At 32.1% G+C, this 26,385-nt stretch overlaps 2 long non-coding RNA genes across 2 annotated transcripts; one reads left to right on the top strand and one right to left on the bottom strand.

The window, feature by feature from the left end:
• Positions 1–11,569: 11,569 nt before the first annotated feature.
• LOC128168609 (uncharacterized) lies at positions 11,570–17,631 on the bottom strand. The gene is made up of 3 exons (XR_008241421.1): positions 17,505–17,631; positions 13,803–13,866; positions 11,570–11,642 (listed from the first exon to the last, which is right to left on the bottom strand). It is a non-coding gene; the product is annotated as an uncharacterized LOC128168609 (long non-coding RNA).
• Positions 17,632–19,578: 1,947 nt separating this feature from the next.
• Positions 19,579–21,612, top strand: LOC128168608 (uncharacterized). The gene is made up of 5 exons (XR_008241420.1): positions 19,579–19,865; positions 20,277–20,371; positions 20,650–20,790; positions 21,170–21,262; positions 21,421–21,612. It is a non-coding gene; the product is annotated as an uncharacterized LOC128168608 (long non-coding RNA).
• The last annotated feature ends 4,773 nt before the right edge of the window (positions 21,613–26,385 follow it).

Below are 26,385 nucleotides of genomic sequence, written 5' to 3'. Positions count from 1 at the left end.
AAAGCATCCGTATGGGAAGGCGAATATAAATTGCAGAAATACAAGTCCAATCTGTATTCAAAGCGGAGAAAACCTTGAAACTGTAGAAAAAGGGGGGTACATTTTTAAAAATGTTCTTCTCAAGAACTACTGAGTCCAATTCAACGCAGTTAAGCAAAATTTATCCTTATGGGAAGGAAAATATAAATTGCAAAAATTAAGTGCTAATTCTGTCTCAACTCTGAGTTATTACGAAAATAATAATAAAGGAAAGGCGTGTTTCAATCAGTTTAATAGCTTCGGGTTCGGCATCCGGTAAAATGGGTGGGCAAGACTTGGCCTGTACAAAACGAAAGATTGGCAGTTATTTATCTGCCAATCTCATTAAAATTTCAGGATATTTGATGGACCAGTATATTTGTATTCGCTGTAAATATTGCTGCAAAATAATGCGTATTTGGAATTGACGATTGCCGATCTGCCCCGGCTTTTATTTTGCCACGGCCAGGGTTTGCATACCCATTTTACCAAGACTCGTATTCCATACTTCTAAAACGAGGTTCTTTGTTTAAAGCAACCATGACATTATACGAAAAAGGGTCGATCTGACTATGATGAATTTGCTTGTTGTGCAACAGTTCGCGTATGAAGGGAAATTATTGAAACATGCAAAAATACGGTATATATTGGTGCCGCTTTTGTGAAGTAAATTGAGGCAAAATATTTCAATGCGTTGACAGTTTTCACACATGACGTTGGTGTTGGCTTGTTCTTATTTTCGTTTCGTTTTTATTATTTATGCTTTGTAACCTGGGAACTATCGTCTTTATTTCGTGATTTTTACGTATCAAATCAAACAGATACTTCGGTAAATCAAACAGTTAGTTTAGCTGCGCAAATTAAAGGTGCATGGTCACAATTTTGGTCAAAAATTATTTTTTACGATTTTAATTTTTACAATGCTTCAGTAAGGCATTTTTAATGGGCATTCAAAATTTGAGTTTCATTTGTTGAGTTTCAAGCAAGTTACAGAGCTTGAAATCCTTCGCTATGTAAACAAAGCGTTTGTTTACATTTTGAACCTCGAAGTAAACATTTCAGTTTTAAACCTAAAACGAAGGTGTTAAACGTTAGGAACTGTTTGTCTATGCTTAAAATGAGTAGGAAGATAGACAAATCAGCTCGAAAAAGATTTTTACTGGTATACTGAACCTATGTAAACAAAAACAGGGCACGAGCCTTGTTTACATGTTTAAGAATGGTTAGCCCTGTATATTGCTTATAACTCTACGAATAACTTGTGTCTTATCCTGTTGATTTATTCAATAAAATATGTTCAATTCAATTCAATTCAATTCAATGACTCTCAAATTTAATCTTATCATTAGAAATGCATCTCTAAAGCATTGTAAATAATAAAAACATAAAAATAAAATTTGACCAAAATCGTGACTATGCCCCTTTAAGCAAAATCTGATGTATCAAAAAAGTACTGAAATACAATTCATTCCATCGGTAATTCGGCATTATCTTTTGCGTAATAGTAGATAAATGCAATAGGTTTTGTTGAGATGCTCTGCATTTTCTCGAGTTTATTCAGTTTAAATAGAGTTTGATATCGATGACGGAAATATGTAGGTATAAACATGAATATATATGATTCATTTCGAAAAAATAAATTGTGTTCTTTATTTGTTATAGTGCATGTTTCTTGTGTTTAATTGTTTACAATTTCTATTTACTAACCATATTTGAGTGTTAAGCTTCGAATTGTAAGCAAGATACAGAGATTTGCCCACAATTCTATGTTTGTACACAGATCTAAAAAACTAAAGATTAAAAAGTAAAACAAATTGTCAATATTTATTAAGAAAATGTTCAATATCTGTCCTTCCAGAAACCAACTTTAACAACTTATTGTATTGTAAACTTAACCTTTTTTCGTCATTATTACTCCTACTTTACATGTGATCCTTGACTGTGTTTGTGTTCATTGGTATAAACTGATTTTGAACCTCAAATACCAGTGAACTGGTCTTGAGTGAATAAAAGAATTGAAAATCTTAGGCCATTCTTTTTTTTCCATTTTAAATGCTGAATAGGAAATACCAAGTTAAAAATCTAAAAGCTGAATGTAATAAACTCTTGTGAACAAAATATGACTCAAACCTAGGCGAACTCTGAGCTCTGTATCTTGCTTATAATTCTACGATTGACGCTGAAATTTTGGTTGAACATTAGAAATTCTATATGAATTAGAGTATGTTAAATACTTGTTCAAACAAAATAAAAGAATGATATTCTGTATATACCTACTCTCTGGGGTCCCCTCTTTATACAATAAATAATGTGAAATCTACATCAATTTTGATAGTTTTTCAGACACAAGTAAATAAACATGACACCGTTAAAACAGTTTCCATAGTTCTGACACATTTTGTTACGGGGATAAAGGCATTATCGCTGTTCTTACAGTGTAAGAAAATATTACAGCGTAAAATCATCCTGGTTTGTAGCCATTCATGGTTTTTAATAAGGATGAAAATAATGGGTGGGTCTTTGTAAAATACAGTGATATGCCTGTCAATACATTGACTATAATAACTCTTTTACATGTCACCTGACAACATTTACATTCGAGTGTATTCATTAATCAAGTGAGTAAGGTTAAAAGTCACGTGATTTTACGCCAGGAAAACAACAGTCGTTTATGATTGGGAAGTCCAATCAAAATTTTGAATGTTTTAATTTGAGGAATTGAGTGCATTGAGCCACAGCTTTTTTCTTTACATCTATAGGATTTTTTAAAAATAAAATCTTCTTCCCATATAGTTCATTCCACTAAGTGGTGTAATATCGAACAATAAATAGTATTATAATGTTGTTAAAAATAACATTATTGATAAGTATTAAGGAAGAAAATGTACCTATATGCTCTCAAATATTTTGATTGCTTTATATGTCGGGGGGGGGGGGGGTAAGGAGGAGAACGAAAATATAGGGAACTGGAAGTTAACAGTGTTCCCCTACCAAAAGTTTAGTTTTGTATCTTGCATAGGATTTTCTTATATTTGGTAAAAATGGTTTTACATAAAGGTACAATGTCAAAGATTAAGTGTATGCCAAAATAAGTGTAAAATTTGAATACTTTACAATTTTCATTTTTTGTCATTCTACCGAGAGGCCACATGGTACAATATCCTTTGAACGCCCATATAAAGTCATTGTTGCTCAGGTGAGCGATGTGGCCCCATGGGCCTCTTGTTTTTGTTTCTGCTACATGTACACACACTTAGTATTTCCATCAGCAAAATTAATCTCCGTTTAAACTGAATAGACTAGAGAAAATACTGACAACTAGCCTAAAAGACATTGCAATAATCAAATTTTACGCAAAGACCATACCGTATTACCATTAGAACTTGTATTTTAGTTGTTAAGTACCGTACACGTTAATGTATCGTATTTTCCGCAAGTAACAATTAGCTGTCTTATTTTTCGATGTCTATATTTGATTGATACGTCAACATAACAAAATACAGACAATAGTTTTCTCCAGTTACAAACCGTAATTCATGAAAACGGAACGAAAATCAGAACAAACTAGAAAACTGACCAGTCAGGAAGGGCCCCGCTATGACAAATAATATAGAGAAGTGAGAAAAAAAACTTTGAATTCCATCCTCTTTATATTAACAATGATGAAAATTAAATGCCCGGCATAAGATGTAAAGAACTGCAATATATATGAGGTGGTAAAAAAAAAATGAAAATTATAAGTAACAACTGTATTTTTAAAATTTCAAGGTAATTCCTGAATGTCCAAAAACTCTAATTAGTAACCCAGCATCTGCATAAAACAGGGATAACCTCATGTCTTATTGAAAAACTAAATGAAATGTGTATTCAAAAAAGATTAAAACAGGTGTTTTATAAAATGCAAGCCTTCAGTGAATGCAAGTACAGTGTATCACCCAGGGTTGACCTCAACTTCAAAACAAACATCAGTTGCAGACAAAGGTGTTCATTAATCTTCATATGACAGAGATAAGCCTCTTAATTTTCTGCAGCAGGCAAGATAATTAATCCCAGGGGATTAATTGTTCTGCTCTCTCATCCTTTTCTTCTAAATTTACAATAAGACTTTTTTTTCAGAAATGACAGAATGGGGTTATTATCTGATAACCAGATTATCTTTTAAAATTAACAGCATTAAGGCAGAAAAAAATAAAATCAACTAGAGCAAAGCTCGTTGCAAAGCAACGAGTGGGTCTTCCTTTTATGTCGGAAGTAAAGCTGGAAGTTCCTGTAAGAAGCAGAGATCTTAAACCAATAACAAGAGTAACTAAAATAAAAAGATGAAAAAATCGAATTATTCCTGGTACGACTTAACAAAATCCGAATGATTTTAAGTACGACTTAACAAAATCCTTCATGATTTCAAGAACGACTTAACAAAAAAAATAAATCCGAATGTGTTCAAGTACGACTTAGCAATTATTTTTGGTACGAGTTAATTTTAATTTGAACATTACGCTATTTTTTAAACCAAAGACGCGGAAACAAAATTTCCGGAAAAATCAATTTCTAAACCCCGATATCTCTGTAATGCATTGTCCGATTTGCAAACGGTTTTCAGTGTTAGATTCAGTTTAATAAGCTCTACAAAACACATATTCATTTTTGATTTGATCAGAAAATTTATTTTTTCGAAAAATTTGTTTCACTTACGGTTTCGACCGGAAGTGACAGATTATCATTTCCAGCCTTATTACAGAGGCAAGTCGACCAAATCATAACCATTGAAAATTTCAAGCCTTCATCTTAAAGCATTTTTGAGAAACGCTGCGGACAAAATGACTTTTTGAAAATTTTAAAAATGACGTTACGTCAAAACGGAAGTGACGTTGTCAAGAAAACTTTAACATCTTTGAGGGATAAAAGTTTCACATTATCTCTGAAAGTTTCATTAAAATCAGTTGGAAACTTTTTGAGTTATAAAGCCGAGAAGGAGTCAGAAAAAAAAGAAAAAGTATAATAACTAGAGCAAAGCTCGTTGCAAAGCAACGAGTGGGTCTTCCGTTAATGTCGGAAGTAAAGCTGAAAGTTCCTGTAAGAAGCAGAGCTCTTAAACCAAGAACAATAGTAACTAAAATAAAAAGATGAAAAAAATCCTGGTACGACTTAACAAAATCCGAACGATTTTAAGTACGAATTAACAAAAACCTATTCGATTTCAAGAACGACTTAACAACAAAAAATCCGAATGTGTTCAAGTACGACTTAGCAAATAATTTTAGGTACAAGTTAATTTAGCCAAGAACTTGATACTACTTTCTTAACCAAAAACGCGGAATCAAAATTTCCGGAAAAATCAATTTTTAAAGCCAATTATCTCTGTAATGCATCGTCCGATTTTTTAACGGTTTTCAGTGTTAGATTCAGCTTACAAAGCTTTACAAAACAAATATTCGTTTTTGATTCGATCAAAAAATTCAATTTTTCGAAAATTTAAAATCACTCCCGGTTTCTACCGGAAGTGACAAAATAATTTTTTTTGTAAAAATGCCATAAGTAAATCCGCAGATTTACAATCACAGAAAATTTCAAGTCTTTATAAACAACCGTTTACGAGAAAAGTCCTGGACAAAATCACTTTTTGAAAATATTTAAAATGACGTAACTAGAAAACGGAAGTGACTTAATGACTGAAAATTAAAAATTTTCAAGGGACAAGTATTTAACATTATCCCTGAAAATTTCTTGCAAATCTGTTGAATAGTTTTTGAGATATAAAGCAAAAAAGAAGTCAGAAGGAAAAACAAGAAGAATAATAATAATAAACTAGAGCAAAGCTCGTTGCAAAGCAACGAGTGGGTCTTCCGTTCATGTCGGAAGTAAAGCTGAAAGTTCCTGTAAGAAGCAGAGCTCTTAAACCAAGAACAATAGTAACTAAAATAAAAAGATGAAAAAAATCGAATTATTCCTGGTACGACTTAACAAAATCCGAATGATTTTAAGTACGAATTAACAAAAACCTATTCGATTTCAAGAACGACTTAACAAAAAATATCCGAATGTGTTCAAGTACGACTTAGCAACTAATTTTTAGGTACAAGTTAATTTAACCAAGAACTTGTTACTACTTTCTTAACCAAAAACGCGGAATCAAAATTTCCGGAAAAATCAATTTTTAAAGCCAATTATCTCTGTAATGCATTGTCTGATTTTTTAACGGTTTTCAGTGTTAGATTCAGCTTACAAAGCTTTACAAAACAAATATTCGTTTTTGATTCGATCAAAAAATTCAATTTTTCGAAAATTTAAAATCACTCCCGGTTTCTACCGGAAGTGACAAAATAATTTTTTTTGTAAAAATGCCATAAGTAAATCCGCAGATTTACAATCACAGAAAATTTCAAGTCTTTATAAACAACCGTTTACGAGAAAAGTCCTGGACAAAATCACTTTTTGAAATTTTTTAAAATGACGTAACTAGAAAACGGAAGTGACTTAAGGAAGGAGTCTTCTCATTATCAAACATACTTCTTATAATAAGTAATTCATGAAATTTTGACACAGTCAAACGGATCATATTACGAAATGATTTTATCAGTTTAATCAAATTTGACCTTTTTGTTTTCGCATAAAGGTCAGGTCAAGGTCACTACCTTTTTCCTCAACGTTAAAGATGATAGAAATAAGGATAGCTCTTTGTTGTTTTTTAGACATTTGTTTAAGATTTGAAGATTTTATTCTTCAATGAAATGATAGAATATAAGAATGTCTATTAGCTTATACTACTAAATTGGAATTGATTTTTATACTTATATTTATATTGCGTAGCCCGCATTTCCTCTAAATTTCTTAAATTTTGAAGAAATTTTGATTATTTTTTTATGCTTCCAATAACAAAATATTTCTGATTTGTATGTATAATGAAGGCTTTATGTAAAGATATAAATTGACAGAAAAGCTAATATATTGACCATTTTATAAGATAGAAAAACTTATTTTAGTGCTTTTTTCACAAACATCAATGTATAGAATGGGCGCTTTACAAAGCTTATAAAATATAATTTGATAGGCAAATCATATTGTAAAAGCATATTCCGAAACCCAAGTATCATATCATTAGTTCACATTAGTAAAAAAAATCCAACATTATTGTAATTGTTTTTAAAATGCTAAAACAGACCCATTAATCTGCAGCAATTCTGAATTGCGAAACATGCGATATTTTCCTACACCAATATTACGCCAAAAATATAGTCCTTGTTAGATTCTTAACATTGATTACTTTTTCTATGCCAAGTTGTATGATAATAAAAAAGAAAGAAAAATATACTATTTAAATTTCCTTTCATCTTGATTTAATGAACAATTAATTAAATTTACGTCTGACAAGTCGAAAACCAGAAAAAACTCCTTCCTTAATGACTGAAGTTTAAAACATTCAAGGGACAAGAATTTAACACAATCCCTGAAAATTTCTTGCAAATCGGTTGAATAGTTTTTGAGATATAAAGCAAAAAAGAAGTCAGAAGGAAAAACAAGAAGAAGAATAATAATAAAAAAAAACAATAGAATAACAAGAGGGTCTTTCGTTGAAAACGGAAGACCCTAATAATAATAAAACTAGAGCAAAGCTCGTTGCAAAGCAACGAGTGGGTCTTCCGTTAATGTCGAAAGTAAAGCTTGAAGTTCCTGTAAGAAGCAGAGCTCTTAAACCAATAACAAGAGTAACTAAAATAAAAAGATGAAAAAAATCGAATATTCATGGTACGACTTGACAAAATACAAATGATTTTAAGTACGACTTAACAAAAACTTTTCCGATTTAAAGAACGACTGAACAAAAAAAATCCGAATGTGTTCAGGTACGACTTAACAATTATTTTTGGTACGAGTTAATTTTACTTTGAACATTACGCTTTTTTTCAAACCAAGGACGCGGAAACAAAATTTCCGGAAAAATCAATTTTTAAACCCCGATATCTCTGTAATGCATCGTCCGATTTTCAAACGGATTTCAGTTTTGTATTCAGCATGACCAACTCTACAAACATTTGAAATTAAAACGAAAAATTCGAAAATTCGAAAATTTTAAAACACTTCCGGTTTGGACCGGAAGTGACGGAAACTAAATTCCAGCCTTATGTCCAAATAAAAACGATCAATGCTTCAACAAAGAAAATTCCAAGTCTCTATCTTAAAAGCGTTTTTGAAAAACGCCCTGGACAAAATCAGTTTTTTGAAATTTAAAAAATGACGTAACGTAAAAACGGAAGTGACGTTGTAGTTAAAAATTTAACATTTTTAAGGGACGATGATGCTACATAATCCCTGAAAGTGTCATGTAAATCCGTTGAAAAACTTTTTGAGATATTAAGCTTTAAAAAAGTCAGAAAAATAAAGAAAAAGAATAATAATAATAATAATAATAATGAAAAGAAACAATAGAATAACAAGAGGGTCTTCCGTTGGAAACGGAAGACCCTAAAAAAAATAGAATAACAAGAGGGTTTTCCGTTGAAAACGGAAGACCCTAAAAAAAACAATAGAATAACAAGAGGGTCTTCCGTTGAAAACGGAAGACCCTAATAATAAAAAGAAACTGAAGAATAACAAGAGGGTCTTCAAGACCCTAATAATGAAAAAATAAAATAGTGAAAAAGTATATCTTAATAATTATCTTGATTTTAGAATTCAATAAAATTATCATAAATCATTGTGTACGATGTTTTAACCAAAATAAAGTATGAATATTATATAATCCATATTTCAAAGAATGTACACAATACTACACATCATTCAAAATTGACCTTAACTTCAAAACAAAGTTCATTTGCAGACACAGGCAGTGCAGTAATTAATCTCAATGTGACAGATACAGATAAAGCTTAGGATTTTCTTCTTGTGGAAGGTTAATTAATCCCAAAGAAGGACCAAATATTGCACAGCCTTCCAAGTATACAATGGTAACATTCTCAGCAGTTCTCTCTCTTTGCCCATCCATTCTTATGCATAGTTAAGGAATATACCCCACCATACCCAGCTCCAAACCAGAAGACAAAGAGAACCAAACTTTGCATCAAAATATGTATTTCTGCCTACTGAACTACCATAACAAATTTGAACTTAATTGGGCAACCATAAAAAAAGTAATTAGAAAAAAAAACAGAAAATTTGTGGATGGAAGAGTGACAGACGGACAGACGGACGGACAGAGTGATTACTATAGGGCACCTGGAAATCCTTGCAGGGCCCTAACTAAAACCACCGTCAAAGATGAACATGTCAACGCATTGGAATATCTAATCTCAATTTACTTCACAAAATCGGCATTAGTGTATTTTGCATGTTTCAAATATTCCTTTCGCACGCAAATTATACCACAACAACCAACTTCATCTATGCCCATTTCTCATACGTTCAAAATGGTCGCTTCAAAGAGGGCTTTGAGATATGGAATACCGAATCCGAACTGATTGACCCAAATTCTCTGTCTTATAATTACTGAAATTTGAAACCTTCATTTTTGCAATTTATATTTTCCTTCCCATAAGGATAGTTTATGCTAAACTACGTTGAATTTGACTCAGTGGTTCTTGAGAAGAAGATTTTTAATTATGAACCCCCCTTTTCCCACAGTTTCGATGTTTTCTCTGCTTTGAATAAAGATCAGTCTTTCATTTCTGCAATTTATATTCGTCTTACCATAAGGATGCTTTGTGCTAAATTTTATTGAAATTGGCCAAGCGGTTTTAGAGAAGAAGTTCAAAATGTAAAACGTTTACAGACGGACAGACAGACAGACGGACGGACGACGGACAAAATGCGATCAGAATAGCTCACGAGCTTTCAGCTCAGGTGAGCTAAAACTAAGTCATATTTTGATTATACAGGCGATCTTAGTTCAAAAAAGAAAAGCAATGACGGGTTACATGTAGTGTACGAAAAAATGCAGAAAATCATGGAATCAATATTTGAATGAATGAAAATTCGTGTCGAAAAACTATATAACAGTTGATTTTAAGATTTATTATCTGAAAATCATTGTTTATCTTATCATTAATGCGTGTAATTTTATATTGTATATTCAACGAGGGAATTTGATCGGCAATAGTACTACAGTAGTACGCAATAAAGAATGAACATACGAATTAAGAATAAAGAAAAAGAAAGATGCTTGTAAAAATAACAACTAGCCGAGAATCAAGACAACAATAAAGGAAACTTAAGAAATATCGGAATAAAGTTGGGGCAATTTTTCAAAGCAATTTTCAATAGATTAGAAATATTTGATGACTTCAAATCAAGTACATATATAGAAATTTAATTTTAAGATGCTTTGTAAAATTATCAACTCGCTGAATTAACAAAAATATATCGGATTAAAGTCAAACAGTTCTTTAAATCTATCTTAATGATTACATTTATTTAAAATTAATAAATACTAATGCTAACAGACTAATCAAAATAAAAATTACCTCCGCTTCTAGGTTGTCACCGAATACACGTTTCACGAAACATATCAAAAACAGGGGGATGGATGGAAGTTCTAATTTTAAATAGATTAAATACATTTGTAATATATCATATAAATAAACAAAAAATATATCATTATCACATGTCATAATTACCACCTTGCTGAAGTAGATGAGGCAAAAACTAAATAAAATTTCATCGAGAAAAATCAAAGCGTTCAGGCCACGCCTACCTCATTAAAAAAACACGCAAAACGGTCACAAAGCATGCAGCTATTTTTAGCAAAGCTATCGTGCAAGAAGCAAACCGTTCCGTTCACAAAGCGTACCCTACAAAACGAACTGTACCGTTCAAAAAGCGTAGCGAACTGTGCAACTGGTGTAGTAGCACGTTTCAGGAAATAATCAATAATTTTGCATTGTTTTTGCATTGTTTTTCACAGAAACTCTCTCTCTCTCTCTCTCTCTCTCTCTCTCTCTCTCTCTCTCTCTCTCTCTCTCTCTCTCTCTCTCTCTCTCTCTCTCTTTCTCTCTCAATTTTTACTCTCACCTAATTATCAAATATGTTCAAAAATAGAAATACAGTTTATTTGAGGTCACTTGACAATTTGCTGAAGGTCTATGACTGGCTTTCTCCCTTATCCTGGCTGAGTATTTGACTGTGGCTTATGACTGGCTTTCCCACATACCCTGGCTGAGTATTTGACTGTGGATTATGAATGACTTTCCCCCTTACACTGGCGGAGTATTTGACTGTCCCTGGGGAAAATAATTTGACAATACCCCAGCGCTGAAATTACCAGAAAAATATACTTTTCCCTTGTTTGACAAAACAAACCTTAAATAAGGATGAGGGCAATAGTTATTTTGTCAATACCTTGGTAAGAAATTAATGTTGACCTTGGCCTATCCTAACAGTTCTTACCCCATGGCTAACACAATGACTACTGCCCTCATAACTTTTTTAAGAGCTGTTACTATGATGTCTATGAATGACACACAACGACAGACGAGCGATTGCAATAGGTCTCCTGAGTGACCAAGAAACAAAAAGATCAGCTGCCTACTGAGAAATTCATATATACGTTAAAAATTCATGAATACTATACCACATATGTATTTTGTTTTTCTTGACTTCATCCACTGTTTCTCTGTGTATCATACGCTTAAAACCTATAAAGACACCAAACAATTCTACACACCAGTAATGTATAACACAAAGTAATATTATACACCAAATTTCAATTAAAACATATAGGAAAGCAAAAGTACAGAGAGAGAGGGAGAGAGAGAGAGAGAGAGAGAGAGAGAGAGAGAGAGAGAGAGAGAGAGAATTACTAACACACTAATCTTTTGTCTAACTTGTGTGTTTGGAACTGTTTTGTAATAATCAAGATAATTAATAACTCTGTGCATTTCCAGCTTCATTAAACATATTAAACATAAACATAAGCATTTAAGAACAGATATTTGAATTGTACATTTATTAAAAACTTGGCTTGTTTTAAGTATAGGTGAACAGGGCAATAACTCCTTTCATGTTAAAATTCAGTTATTCCCCTTTTCACTTTGCTTGATCAGTGAGACTGTGTTTAAGGTCATACAACACGTTCCTCGAGAATCTTTTTTGTATCTCCTCGTAATAAAGAGTTCCAATAAAAAATATTAATTTTATAAATACTTTAAAAATGATCAAAATTTACTTGTAATTGGCTATATGTCTAGATGGTTGAGTGGTTAGAACCGTGGCCGCGCACCGCCAGAAGCATATAGGTTCTAGAGTTGGTGAGTTCAAAGCCCCGGCGGAGATATTTTTCTAATATAGTGAATTTCGCAGTGCTGTAGATGTATTTATTTTTATATCAGCAATTCAAGTGTATTGTCAAGAAGATAATATAGGATAATGCATACTCTAGTACTTTGCAGAAATGCCTGGCAAGGTACCCTGATTTTTTGCAAGAAAGCTTGTCAAAGTAGTAGTAAACCATTGACAAATTCCTGGAAAAAGTTATCTAAAATGGAGGAACGTGTCGTCTGACCTTAATTAAAAGCAGTAGTGTCCCGAAAACTTAGGTCAATCAACCTTCATATTTGTATTTAAACTGATAATCCATGATCAATTTATACTATTATTGAAAGAAAAGAAAGGGATTAGTGGATTAAAAAGTTAATAAATCTATACAATCAACATAACCACTTTTAAAGTAGTGTCAGAGAGAAGGTTAACTCTTATCTAAATCACAGTTTAAACATAATGTATACAAATGAATTCATTCAAGTTATACCAATGCTGGGAAAATAATGAGAGATTTAATAACTGAATAAATTACTGCTTATCATTATCTATACTACTATATTAAAATAATAGACTCGAATTTTTTGTCTTTAATACCGAGAAATCGGAAGAATACTGTCTTTTGTTTTATATATTTTAAACATAATTGGTACCTGCAGATTACCAATTTGTTTTTATTTTTTCTCAGTTAAGCTTCGCTAATTAATAATCAACGAAAATTCCTCAAAAATTCCCGGAAATCACTTGGATTTTTCGGATTTTACAATCTTGCGCTTGCGCAATACATTCACGCTAACGGGATCTTTAGTTTACGTTTCCACAATATCACATCTGCATGAATAAACTCAGAAATGATAATACATATACGGGTAAATTTTCATTGGACTTTTGCTATATATTCTGTTCATATATATTAATGATTTCTTATGAGAGAAAGTATAAAATAACAAATATACATTTCAAGTACATGTATCTACTTAATTACTTTTGTCTTCGTGATGACAAAAAATATTTGATTACATGCGAAAACGTTACATTATATTTGTTAGAATGAAGATAGAATATGTTTTATCGTAAAAATGAATAATGTCCTACGGACCCAGTTTTACAAAGAGAATACGTGTACGTTGGTGAAAAGGTGTTGAATTCTTCCATTCTGTGGATTAAAATATTTAGATAAAAGGTATTTGCAGTCTGAAAAAGGTTTGTTGTGATGAATTTGACTGTTATTTTCAAGACAACTTCATTAACTTTCTCCATAATCGTTCCGGAGCGATTCTGCAATTTTCTGCTACATTACGGGTATAACGGATGCATTCTAACTGTGGGGAGTGCCTTTCCCGAGACACAGTTAGATTTACCAAACTAAGGAAAGTGTAGTGAAATTAATACCATTATTGTAGGCTTATAGCTTTGTCATGCAAATTTCAATAATAAACTGTGTCGATGTACCTATTCGTAAGTGTCCGATATGCAATGTCAACCCGTGCACGCACGGGTCAAAGTCTAGTTAAATAAAATTAATGTTCATACTATACTACATTTATTAATGTTTTTCCAAAACTGGATCAGTTATTTCTACCTTGAATGAGGATAAAACACCTAAAAGTAAACACTATATCATAATATATATGTCACAAACATTAATGCATTGTTTGCTTTATCCGTTTGATAAGTTTAGATTAATGTAAACTATATGTATCCTTTCGAAAGCACTTCAGCCTAATTATGAAAATCCTATGATTTTTTATTAATTGAAAACTTTAACTAACAAATCATCGCAGTACAGTTAAGGCGGTCAATAAAAATATGGGCAAATTTTTGTGATTAAAACACGTATTCTTTAGTTGATCTGGCATGTCCTTTTTAAAATCAATAACAGTCACTCAAATGCAATATATTTCTGAAATATATATATAACAGTACAATATTTTATGTTCATAGTGGTCACGTGATATGGCAGTCGCATGGTACAAGCAGATGTATTTGTGGTTTTGAGGTCATTTAAAAAATTCAATATTGCAAGGGCATAATCCTGTCAAAATTCACAACTGAATTATGAAATAACTTGATGTTATATCGTAGATTTTGAAAAACGGTGCGAAATTTTTAAGATAAGAATATTTGTTAGTAGAAACCGTAATTTATAATGCATATGTTGAATAATTTTGAAGGTCACGGGTTAATTTCATTAAAAAATAATTAATTTGTAAGATTTAACAAGGATCGTAGAAGTTACATAGCATATTTCAAATTCTCAAGTAAAAGTTTGTCGGGATCAGGTAAGTGTATACCCTTGCAATTAAGTGATTTATTTAGGTACTCAGATTTTAGATATACGATATTTTATACAAAACCGAGGTGTCTTCTTTATACGATGCATACTTTTAACAAAATGAAAATAAGACTATATAGGTAGCATTCTACTAATAATAATTTTAAACAAATATTCATTTATACTTTTCCGTTAATGTATGACATTTATTTTTCTTCGCTATAAAACTGCACGATAGCCTTCAATGATTTAACTTAATGCGTCATTTTGAAGCATATGACGTCATATTTTGTAGTACAGCGAGAACGACATCTCGCTTATTTTTCAGTGTGTACGATATAACTGACATCAAAATTGTAAGTAATAGCATTTGTTGTTTTTAATTAAAAGATTAGTATAAGTTAATTTTACTAATAAATAGATTAATAAGTACTTTCGAGGTTTGTAATATACTGTGATGTCATAATGCACATTTCCCGTACTTTTTGTCTGAACGGAGTTTATTGACAGCCTTAACTGTGCTGCGATTTTCTCAACTCATACATTCTCGGTTTAAATATCTTGTATCACATTGTTTATCTAGGTCAGCGCAGATTAAATGTTTGTGTTTCTGATAAAATTGGAAACTTATTTAAATAAAAAGGCCAAAATGGTACTATATCAACTTCATCTTACAATGTACAAACAGATAATGAGTCACAATATTATAAAGTGGTATTTCCATGCAGTTTTTTCGATTATAAATTTTCTACTTTTTTGAACCACCAATAATTTAAAGCCAGACTGTAGAAGTTGAGAAAATTATTTGACAGTGGGTTAGTGTTGATTTATTTATGATATATGCATGCATTAATGTTTAAGATGTAGAAATAATATGTCTGTTACAGGGACGTATATATACTAACGGGATAGACAGCTCTCACAAGTCTCGCCAAAATCATGTGGTTCGTAATTTTGTAAGTAATTTTTCACTTCATATTTTTCCTGATAATATAAAACCTTTAAAAAACTATCTTGAAATTAATCTTTAATTGTTATTTGTACTTTATAACCCTCATCTGATCATAATAACGACAGAGTTCTCAAAACCCAGAGACCCGTTTTTGCCCCATTTTGGAGATTACTTAAAAATCGATGTTTCTAAATTAATTCAATATATATACGATTTAAAAAGTTACAGAGGAAATGAACAACCTATTAAAAATTGAAGAATTTTAAAAACTTGTCAAGGTTAGTGTGATAGTTTGGGAAGTAGACATGGCGAATGTAGAAGTTGCATGCCTATCCCGTTAGTACATACCTCCCTGGTCTGTTACGAAAAGTCAGGGAAACTTATTTATAAGTCGAAATATGGGTCGAAGCATAGACCGTCTTTAGTTCTGACAATTACATGTTAATATGAGGGCTTGCAAAGAGAGGTGGATGCAGGCTATGTCTGTCCACTTCTTAAAAGAGAATACCTTAACTCATTTGGCGACTCCCAAAATGAAAGTAGATTTTACAAGAAAGAGGAAATATTTGATTTACCTACATCCTCTCGATGTCTGAGTACCCGTAGTTTGTGGTGTCATTATAAAGTGGTATCATTTTATAAGTGTTTTATGTGTGCCCACTGTTAATAAAGGGATACATGTAATGGCTAACTATAATAACAATATTCTTTTATAGTCAACTGCTTTGTTCTGTAGCCCGGTAATGATAATTCCACAAATTTACTTTAATGAAGTATAGCTCACATCTCAACAGATCGTAAAATGTGTTATAATTATATCACGTTTAACAAAACGGGGGGTTGTCATGGACGCCTAGGTAATACATTCGAGGTGTTTTCTGTGCCTGCCGGAAAGGCCCGAGAAGTTGCGATTGGTAGAACATGCTAAGTCATCAGTCCGAATGACTGATATAACATTCTGGTTTTTGGAAACTCTTAGTTTTCATATTTTTCCTGTTGACATAAGTATTAATTCATAAATATATGGGAATGGAAATTATCAAACAATATCACACATTACATTTATTTAAGAGTAGTACACAAATGGTAGTTGAATGGATGCAGAGGCGGTAATGTAAAGTTTAAAGCAGAAAAGTTATGTACCGGTAATTTAATTATCCCCACCTTTAGATATGTGGTGATACTTAATTACCTGCAATTTAACACCCCTAATTCTTCATAAAAAAAACAGTAAGGTAAATCTCAAGTGAAACGCATGCTATAATTGTTATCACAACACAATTAATACCTCTTGTTCTGAACCTGTATAATAAGGTTATGGCTTCAAAGGCTTCATAAAAAACCCAACGAAAACTAAAACAAGATATACTTAGCGGCGCATTTAAGCAGGGACGTATTTGTCCCTGATTTAACGGTTATAGATGCAAAGGTGTCTGAACCAGTGGGGCATATATTTCGTTATTTTAAAAAAAATTTGGTAGGTAAGAGTTTTCTTATTGGAAGCATGGGTATATCCCCCCCCCCCAACAGGGATTAGGATTTTCATGATTTGGGGGGGGGGGTTCCGACAGAAAAGATTTTTTGTTTTGGAAATATAGGTTTACAACCCCCCCCCAGCCCCCCCCACCCCCCCCTTACCGATTAGGATTCTGATGACAGACACACTTTCAATTTGCTCCCGACGCCAGTAAGATGCAAACAACGTTTTAATGTTTTTTTATAACTTATTTCGATTTTTATATAGGTTATGATTAATTTCAGAGCAATAATAACACGAGAAAAATATCTTAGTACAGTGAGATGTTTCGCTCCGAGGGAGGTGCGAAACCTCGAGGTGCGAGTCATCTCAGCGCGAAACAGAATAGGTGCGGACCATCCCGGATTCAAAATTTAGAGGCCAAAATAAAGCAATCACTTTAAATAAATAAAGTACACTGATATGTAAATAAAATAAATACCCTGAAAAACACAGAGAAACACAGAGAAACACAGTGAAACACAGAAAACTCTTACATTCTCATGAATCAGACGATCTGCGACGACAATCTAGATCTACATCATATGACTCCAATGAATCTCACTGGGCGAGTTTAATTGAAAAACACGAATGACTCGGGTTGCAGAGTTGTTAATAAAACATGTAGATCTATTTCACGACGCTAATGTTGAACCTGTGTTACAAAAGTTTACTCCTACTTTTAGCATGTGATAGGCCTAGTCATATATGTGAATCAGTGCAGGTAAACTTTAGAACATAGATATATGTATGCAAACATATACAATTACTTATGTATTACGTCATTTTTACGTATTTAAATGCATAGAGTATATGCATCCAAGAAATTAATTAAAGTAATTAAACACTATAAGTATATTATATACAGTTCATGTACATATAGTTTAATTGTACTACAGGCCTCTAAATTTCTATCAATAAGCCGCTTAATGTAGGGGAAGAGAAGTATTTATACCCTGTCTGTATTTGTATTTATATATAGACAGGATATATATGATTACATGTATCTTTCTCTTCTACATTTATCGGCTTATTGATAGAAATTTAGAGGCCTATGATTGTACAGAATATTTGTCTCTAGGAAGTTAATTACAATCAAAAGTGGCTTTCACTTCATAGTTTTATTATTCATTTATCACAATCATAGTAATTTTCACATTACTGGGAATCTCCTATCATTATGTCATTGTATAACATGGTATACATCAAACAGTTAATATATCTCTGAAGGGTTGCTGTCTCAAGTTCACAGTTGTACGGTTTTGTAACCTGCCAGATAAAATGGGACCAGAGTGTGTTTGTGCCTCATCACTTTATAATTGGTGTCTTTAAATATTTAAAAAATACTGTTTGATAGGTAGTATTCCAGGTAGTTACAGTAGACGGAATGATGGAAGGCAGTGGAGGCTTCTTTTTGCCTGTATGTATTAGAATTATTCAATACTAAATCTGTATATTCTTATCCCTTGTCATAACAAGTATTAAGTGTTCAAGTCGCCTCATATCTGCCAGTTTTACACTTAAATCTAGTCAATAGTGTTCTAATGCAAAGTTAAACGCTTCGTTTTCCGACAATAAACTGTCTGGTTAAAATCAAATATTATCATTAACACAATTAATTAACCTGATAGGATGACAGTTTATTGTCAAACATACCAGTAATTATAAGTCAGAAATAATAATTTTAAAAGTTTACATGGATATTATTAACTTGACTTGTATCTTATCAAGTTTTTATCCTAGATAAATTATTTACATTGGTTTTATTTCCTAAGGCTTAAAGTATGTGTGTCTCTCTTATTTTGTATCTATAACTCTACTACTTGGACTACTTTTCTTACAGAATACTAAAATGGGGTCATTGCAGGAAATTATATCAGAGGTTTGTTACATGCACCCTTATCCCATCAGCTAATTAAAATATAAAGTCAGATAAACCATAATCTGTGTAAATCTTTCTCCTGAGTTTTAACTGTGTATTGACTTGATTTCTACACAGCTAATTGTGCCACATACGTTTCACATATGTTTGAACTTAACACACGTACAACATACGTTAAACATACGTTACACACATGTGAAGTCTAACCGTACGTTACACATATGTTGAGAAACGCATGGTTAACATACGTGTGATAACATACGTTCAACATCACATATGTTTAACATACGTTAGATTTTACATATGTTAAACATATGTGAACCATATGTTTTACATATGTAGATCTCAACCACATGTTACACATATGTTAATAAACACATGGTTAACATGAGTTCAAAAAACCATGTTACACGTGAGTTAATAATATATATGTTTTACATATGTGTGAACTGAAGGCATGCATTTGAATAACTTTACATTAAAATTATCTGCATGCGCGGATCTAAGGGGCGGGGGGGGGGGGCGGAGGGATCCCAACTCCCCCCCCCCCCCCACCGGAAAATGAAAGTTAATGAAATTTACACAGTAAAATTATCGCAAATATGCCTCGGATCCCCCCCCCCCCGGGCAAACACAATTATCCTTCGGACCCCCCCCCCCCCCCGGAAAAAAAAAATCTGGATCCGCGCATGATCTGCATGTACATGTCTGATGCTGCTTTATCACTCATGTCTTTGAAATGAATGCATGTGAACATGTGTGAAGAAAAGCCTTGCTACTGTGCGTGTTTATTGGTTTTAACTATGCATAAATAAAGTTGTTTCATTAACAGAAGCCACGTGTCTTCTTAAAATTAATTCGATAACGAATCCGGAATTAATACGAAATCGGTTTTAGTTTTGTCGATGACAAAATATACGTCACATTTTTACGTCACGGAGGCAGAAGATCGAACTGCAGGATGGATTTAGCAGAGGTAATGATTGTCAAGTATTCGTTTTTATTTACTTGCGTTTAAAAATTATATCGTACAATTACCGATGTCAAAAGAGTAAACATGTAGCACGGAGCTGTAACTGTGTTCTCCGGGAAAATTCGGGTTGAATTAATGACGATAAAAATGATGTTTCCCCAGAGAGCTACAACTAAGCAGCTATTTGGTTTAGTTAATATAGAAGAACCAATACTTATTAAAACCCATAAAATATATGTCGATCTTGGATAAGACGCATTTGAAAACTGAAATTTTTGAAAGTAGAGAAAAACTAGAGCAAAGCCTATGGAAAGAAACGAGTAGGTCTTCCATTGCAACTATTAAGTGAAATAATTATTGAATTGTCTCTATTAATTGTATTCTTATTGCATGGTAATTGAATTTTTTTTATAGGCATGCATTGGCTGCTTGACATATCCCTGGAAATGGACACAAACTAGCTAACACAGTCAATGACAGATGTCTCTTTGAATTGATAAAATCATAATGTAAGTACACATACCATTGCATTTCACAATTTAAACATTTTTTTAAGGGTCATCAACACCGCTGGGAAATTTTTTCCATACAAATCCAACCTAATAAATAACTCAAAGGTATGGATTTCTATGACATACTTCATTAAAAGTAGAAGTCACTGGGTGTTCAGGATCATTAATGATAATCTGTTGCATGACACCTACATGTACATTTGTATTTCTTAGTAAGTAAGTGTAAAATTTTGATATATCTATTTAATATCTAATGCATGTATTATATTTTGTAGCAAATGGATATAATACTGAAGTTTCAAAGATCTGTTTTGATGTAGCCTGAAGATTTTGTAATGAATGATCCAGAATCCAAAAGTTCTTCGCGGAGTTCAAAGACAGTTGCAATGTGGTTGCTAATTTAGGGACAGATTAAGGTAATTCAATTTAGATAAGGATAAGGATTAATACAGACACGTATCCAGTCACCCCCAACCCAATACCCCCCTATTTTTTTTTTTTGTTGCAGCAAAGATTTTCCTTAAATTTTCATATAAAAAGTGAAATATCAAGGAGTTGCCCCCCCCCCCCCCCAATGCATGCACACGCACACAAACCCAATTTTCTGGGGGCTATGTGAAACTATGTGTAAGTGAACTTTAGAATATCATTTCACCCAAATGATTCAAGCTTATTTGCATAAAAAATATTTACCTGTATAAGTTGTTTTCCGCTTACATGAATAAATTATATTTTTTATCGTGTATTTAAAAACTCTAATGATTGAATGTACTTAAGTTTGTATTAATATTTTAGAAAGAAGTTCAAACAAGCATTGTCATGGGAAAACATTAAAAAGGAAGAAGTTGGAGGTGGACAAAAATCAGGATGAATATACATGTACTGGAGGTAAAAAATTATTTTTTCAAACTAATACTTGTGATTGACCTTCTATTTTGCCCTTGTTATTCTTTAACAATATTGTTAAATAAAAAAGCAGCCGAGGCATTTGTAAATTTACTTTATCATAAAATAAAATTTAATGTAAAATTCTTTTTTTTTCCCAGAAACTATTAAAGCACAGAAGAATGACAACAATATAAATCTAAATGTAATCATTCAAGGAATTAAATTCATTTTTAATCTCGAAACTGTCTTTTTTCTGTAACTCTAATTTTAGATTAACAAGTAGCTTGAAATGCAAAATGATTGTTTCCAAAGATCCACTGAAGTTACTGAGTAATTAATTGAAATGATTCAAGCAGCAAGATGAAGTATATCAAGAATAAACTGAAAAATTAAAAATATTCTAGAAATTTAATTTTAAGCAATTTACATGCGATATGTATGTAATTCATGTGAAAAACGTACGTTGGATCCACATGCGTAAAACATATGGAATGTATCACGTATGTCTAACACACGTGTAACATACGTTTCACATATGTTCATTAACGTACGTTAAACACACGTGGTACTTAAATCACGTTAAACGTACGTGAGGTCACATACGTTTCACACACGTTTAACGTATGTGAAACGTATGTGGCACATTTTGCTGTGTATGCTGCATGTTAATATTGTATTGATATATCTTTATTTAGATTTTCTCTCCTTTACTAGTACTTTCAAAACACTAGTACAAACAGATAATATGTTTTAAAAAATTAGTTTAAAAATACAAATGAGTCATTGTGTAGCATAAACAACATGTATCCAGTATTCTTATTATTCTGCCATATTTACTTAATAGACAGATAGGCCTGCTGAAGATTTCCCTATGAATAGATTAACACATGTGAGTTTTACAGATTTGCATGTTTATGATTTTATATCAGGATTATTGAAACAATGAAACTTGATGGAATTATTCGCTATTTTTCAAAAATTAATGCAAAAATAACTTATTTCATTAAACAAATGTGATATCATCCTGATATATTTCAAAAACCATGGTCCAAATAAATCGTAGATTGATATATGTACATTGTACATGTGACAAGGTTCTGTGGGCTTTCTGATCACTTTTTGTTCAGCGTTTGTTGCTCTTTTAAATTAAAAAATTACCTGAGTCCCTCAGGTTATGTATTGTTGCCAATGCTTTAATGCTCCTACAAACAAATTTTAGTGGAGTATATTAGAATCAACCTGTCTGTCTGTAGTCAATTTTTTTGTCAAACTTCTCCATAGAATCATAGACTTTAACCTCACCTGAGCTGTAAGCTCAACTGAGCTATTCTGATCGCTTTATTTCTAGTAGTTGTCCATCTGTCTGCCCTAACTCCTGACTTTGTTAACTTAAAACACATTGGCCTATTATTTTATTCTAAATTACAAATTTCTTTTGCTAATTTGACTTATACTACTTCTTATACATCATGATATAGTGGTTTTTTGCTGTTTTAAAGAAGCTCAGTGTCAACAAATTAATAAAAGTTGCAGAACTTGCTTATCAATCATTGTAAAGTAAATAATGTTTAGTTTAAAAAAAAACCAAAAAACAAATAAAACTAGATGCTGTCATTAGACAGTAATATCTGCACCAAGTGTTGCCCCTAAATAACATTGTTTTGTACCAGTTTAATTAAGAATGAGGCCACATGCAAACTCCGGTAATACATTTAAAAATTATAATTTTCATAACTGAAGGATGAGATCCCTTCTCATATGATAATACGCATGAGCAGCACTTTATGTGCAATTTGGGGTTGAACTGTTTGCTGTGAATTTTTATCCCCTATCTTCTTTTTAAAATGAGAGCATATGATATAAAAAGCATCATGTCAGGGATGTGTTTGACAAATAAATAGAAAACAATAACCATAATATAACATGAAAAGTAAGAATTGCATTCACTTTTTCTTTCCGATTGTTTATAAATTGAAAGCTAGCAAAACCGTTTTAGATGATAGATTGAGGTATTTACACACGGAAAATAAATGAACAGTAATGTGTGTAATCAATTAATCATGTAGCATCGTATTTTTGTTTAAATCGACACCCAAAATTTCAATTGGTAAAGATATGAAGATATGCTTATCGTGTCAACAACAAAATGAGGATTTTTTTTTTAAATTTAAAAGTTTGAAACATGCAAATTTTGGTTTTGGATATTATTTATTAAACACTGTAAAGGATCTATTTATAAAACCATAGTCCTTCATAATATGTAGTGTTAGCAAAGATATGGATCATGAAAATAGTTATATATATTTCAAACAAAGTACTCGAAGCAAAAAAAAAAAGAAACATTTCCACTACATTTCAAAAATTATTTCGCATACAACTTAGAAATATCTCACGCTTTATATACCGCTGGTCTTATTAAGAGAGTAATTTTTATACATTTGAATTCCTATTTATTTAACAGTTGTGAAGGCATGGAGAAAATATCAGAGTCGGTGTTTGTGGGAATGTGTCATATTGTGGGGACCCCACACAAGATTGCCATCATTAGAGCGTCATGGTACACGGTGGATATGATACAAAAACGAGTTAAAAATAACGACGACCTAATCATGATGATAAGTGGAAGCAATAGAGAAGGGTTTAGGCTGAATGGGTCAGATATAGATTATATGTTCTGGCCAAACAACCACCGAGTGATCATGGACGTATCTCAGTCTAAATATTATAACACCTCTAACACAAACTTGATTCTATCTGACAGTTATGAGAGTCCACCAGGATTCACTTTACTTCAGTTGCTGACACAAACACAAACACAAACAGGCAACTGCATACTTACAATCGGCATTAGTCAGAATGAACAAAAATCTCTACATTTCTAGTTCTATAGTTCGTACATTATAGATGTCCTGTACAATCCTAAACTTTCGATTTGCACTGATGAAAATGTACTGTCATCAATGTCTGAAGTTGAGAATGATTTAGATCTTGCGCTAGGGTTTTACTCTACTCTTATTCTAAGGGACCCACGTAGCTACATTAAAGCCATAAAGACAATAGAACATTTGGTAGATTCATACTTGACACACTATGAAGTTGTCAATTTACAAAAACTTGCAGTCTTCACCTTTCAGTGCACCGCCTTTCTTCTTCAGAATGTGTCTTCCAACAAAGGCGTCAACAAACATCTGTACATTTTCGACAAAATATCGTGTCTTATGCTGAAATTGGCAGTTGGATTCGGGTGTATTTCTGATCGGTTGTACATTGCCATGTATTATTATAAAACACTCAGATACAGGAAAGCAGCATCAGTAATAAACATGACCAAGGTCAAGTTAGCAAAACCATATCTGATGTATAGGAGACATGTAGACAAAGAGAGCTATACAAAAGCTCAGGGAGGTCAATCCTGGTCTACGAAGATGAGACAAGCGATGGCAATGGAACTTATACTTCACAATAAAATCAGCCATATCAGTGAACTAATTCCAGAACAACAAAACGATTTTAGAGTACTATATATCCCAGTATTTGTGGTGTTACACTTCCTAGAGTTCTTGTGTTACAGACACATTGATAGAATATTTTCACAAGCTGCTCTAGATGAGCTACAGGTCCTAGTCCACCATGATCAGGGACTGTATGTTTCTGATACAGCCAAAGACATCTCCTGGGAGATGCTTGGGATCTGCCACCAGATCACATGAAACCTCCAGGCTGCTCTTTATTCATACCAACAATCACTTATACCCTATCCCGGTAACAGAATACAATCTGCCACACAAATAAGAATACGCGAATTAGCATAAGGGCCATTCCATGTCAGTAAATAAAAAAAGAAAAAAAATTCCTACATTGTAAATCTGTTCCTGATAAAAAGTTAATGACAGATGCCATCTTTGTACATGTTATTCATTTAAACTTGAATATTCCCACATAAATGAAATAAATTCTGCAATATGACAGCTTGAATTCCCTATATTTTCATGAATGACAAGAGTTTGTTGTGATATCTATATATGTGTAGCTTTTCTTACAGTGTTTATTTCATGTTGTATTTTCACTCAACACTATTTATGTTCATAAATTAATCATTTGTTCTTATTAAAACAGTTTGTAGCTCTAAAATATATTATATTTGTAAAGAAGGTTTCAATGTTTGGGTTGTTTATAGAAAAAAAAATTGCTTAATGTTATCAATACATCATTGTAATCAATACATCAAGAGATCTGACATACTTTGATCAATGCTTTACTCAGGGTTTTTTTTAAAATAACAAATCGATACTTTATTACTTTATTTTTTGAAAATTAATGCTGGATTCAGAATCATTTTTGAATAAATACATGTATTTATCCAAATGATTTCATTCTATGATGATTAATGATTTATTGCTTATGAATATTTAAGGTTTCATACATGAATACATGAGCTTTTATAATAGATACAGTATACAAAAATAGATATTGCACTATGAAATACTTCAATTAAAGCTCATCGTAAGAAAACAAATGTACCAAGATATAAATATTTTGTCATTTTTAGTAAATTTTAATTTTGTTTTAACTGTTCAAATTAAAAAGTTTGTTTTAACACAAATTTAGAAAAAAAGAATTAGATGCATACCTTAAATTATACAGGGATGATTTCCTTTTCTTTGTACACTGGTAAAGATGGGGAGTGCCTATATAATAAGAACAACTTGTGATTCATTTTGTTCAGCAGAATCCAGTATACCATTATCTGCTATCAGGGTGTAAATAGTTTAGAGAAAAGTCTTAGACAAGACATGAGAATTGACCACCATTCTAATGCAGTATACAAACATGTACACAATTACATATTAAGTTTGTCACAGAAATCAGTTGGGTTTGTAAAATTCAAAGAAGGCGAGTTTTTTTACGCAATGATCAATGTTCATTGCATCGTTTTAGGCAAATTAGAATTTTAACAATCTTAGTGACTCTTATTTATTTGACTCACACATGCCATGTTATAAAAGTAAAACTAGAACTGCATGAACAACAATCATGAGGTTTCAAAATTTATAAGGAACGACTAATATAAAGACTGCTGGTTTAACTTTAATAGTGTGTCATTGGAACAATTATTAGGTGTC

This window comes from Crassostrea angulata, unplaced genomic scaffold (assembly GCF_025612915.1).
Source record: "Crassostrea angulata isolate pt1a10 unplaced genomic scaffold, ASM2561291v2 HiC_scaffold_18, whole genome shotgun sequence".
NCBI lineage: Eukaryota > Metazoa > Mollusca > Bivalvia > Ostreida > Ostreidae > Magallana > Magallana angulata.
The sequence above is the reverse complement of the archived record's forward strand: the minus strand, read 5'-3'. Positions and strand labels throughout refer to the sequence as shown.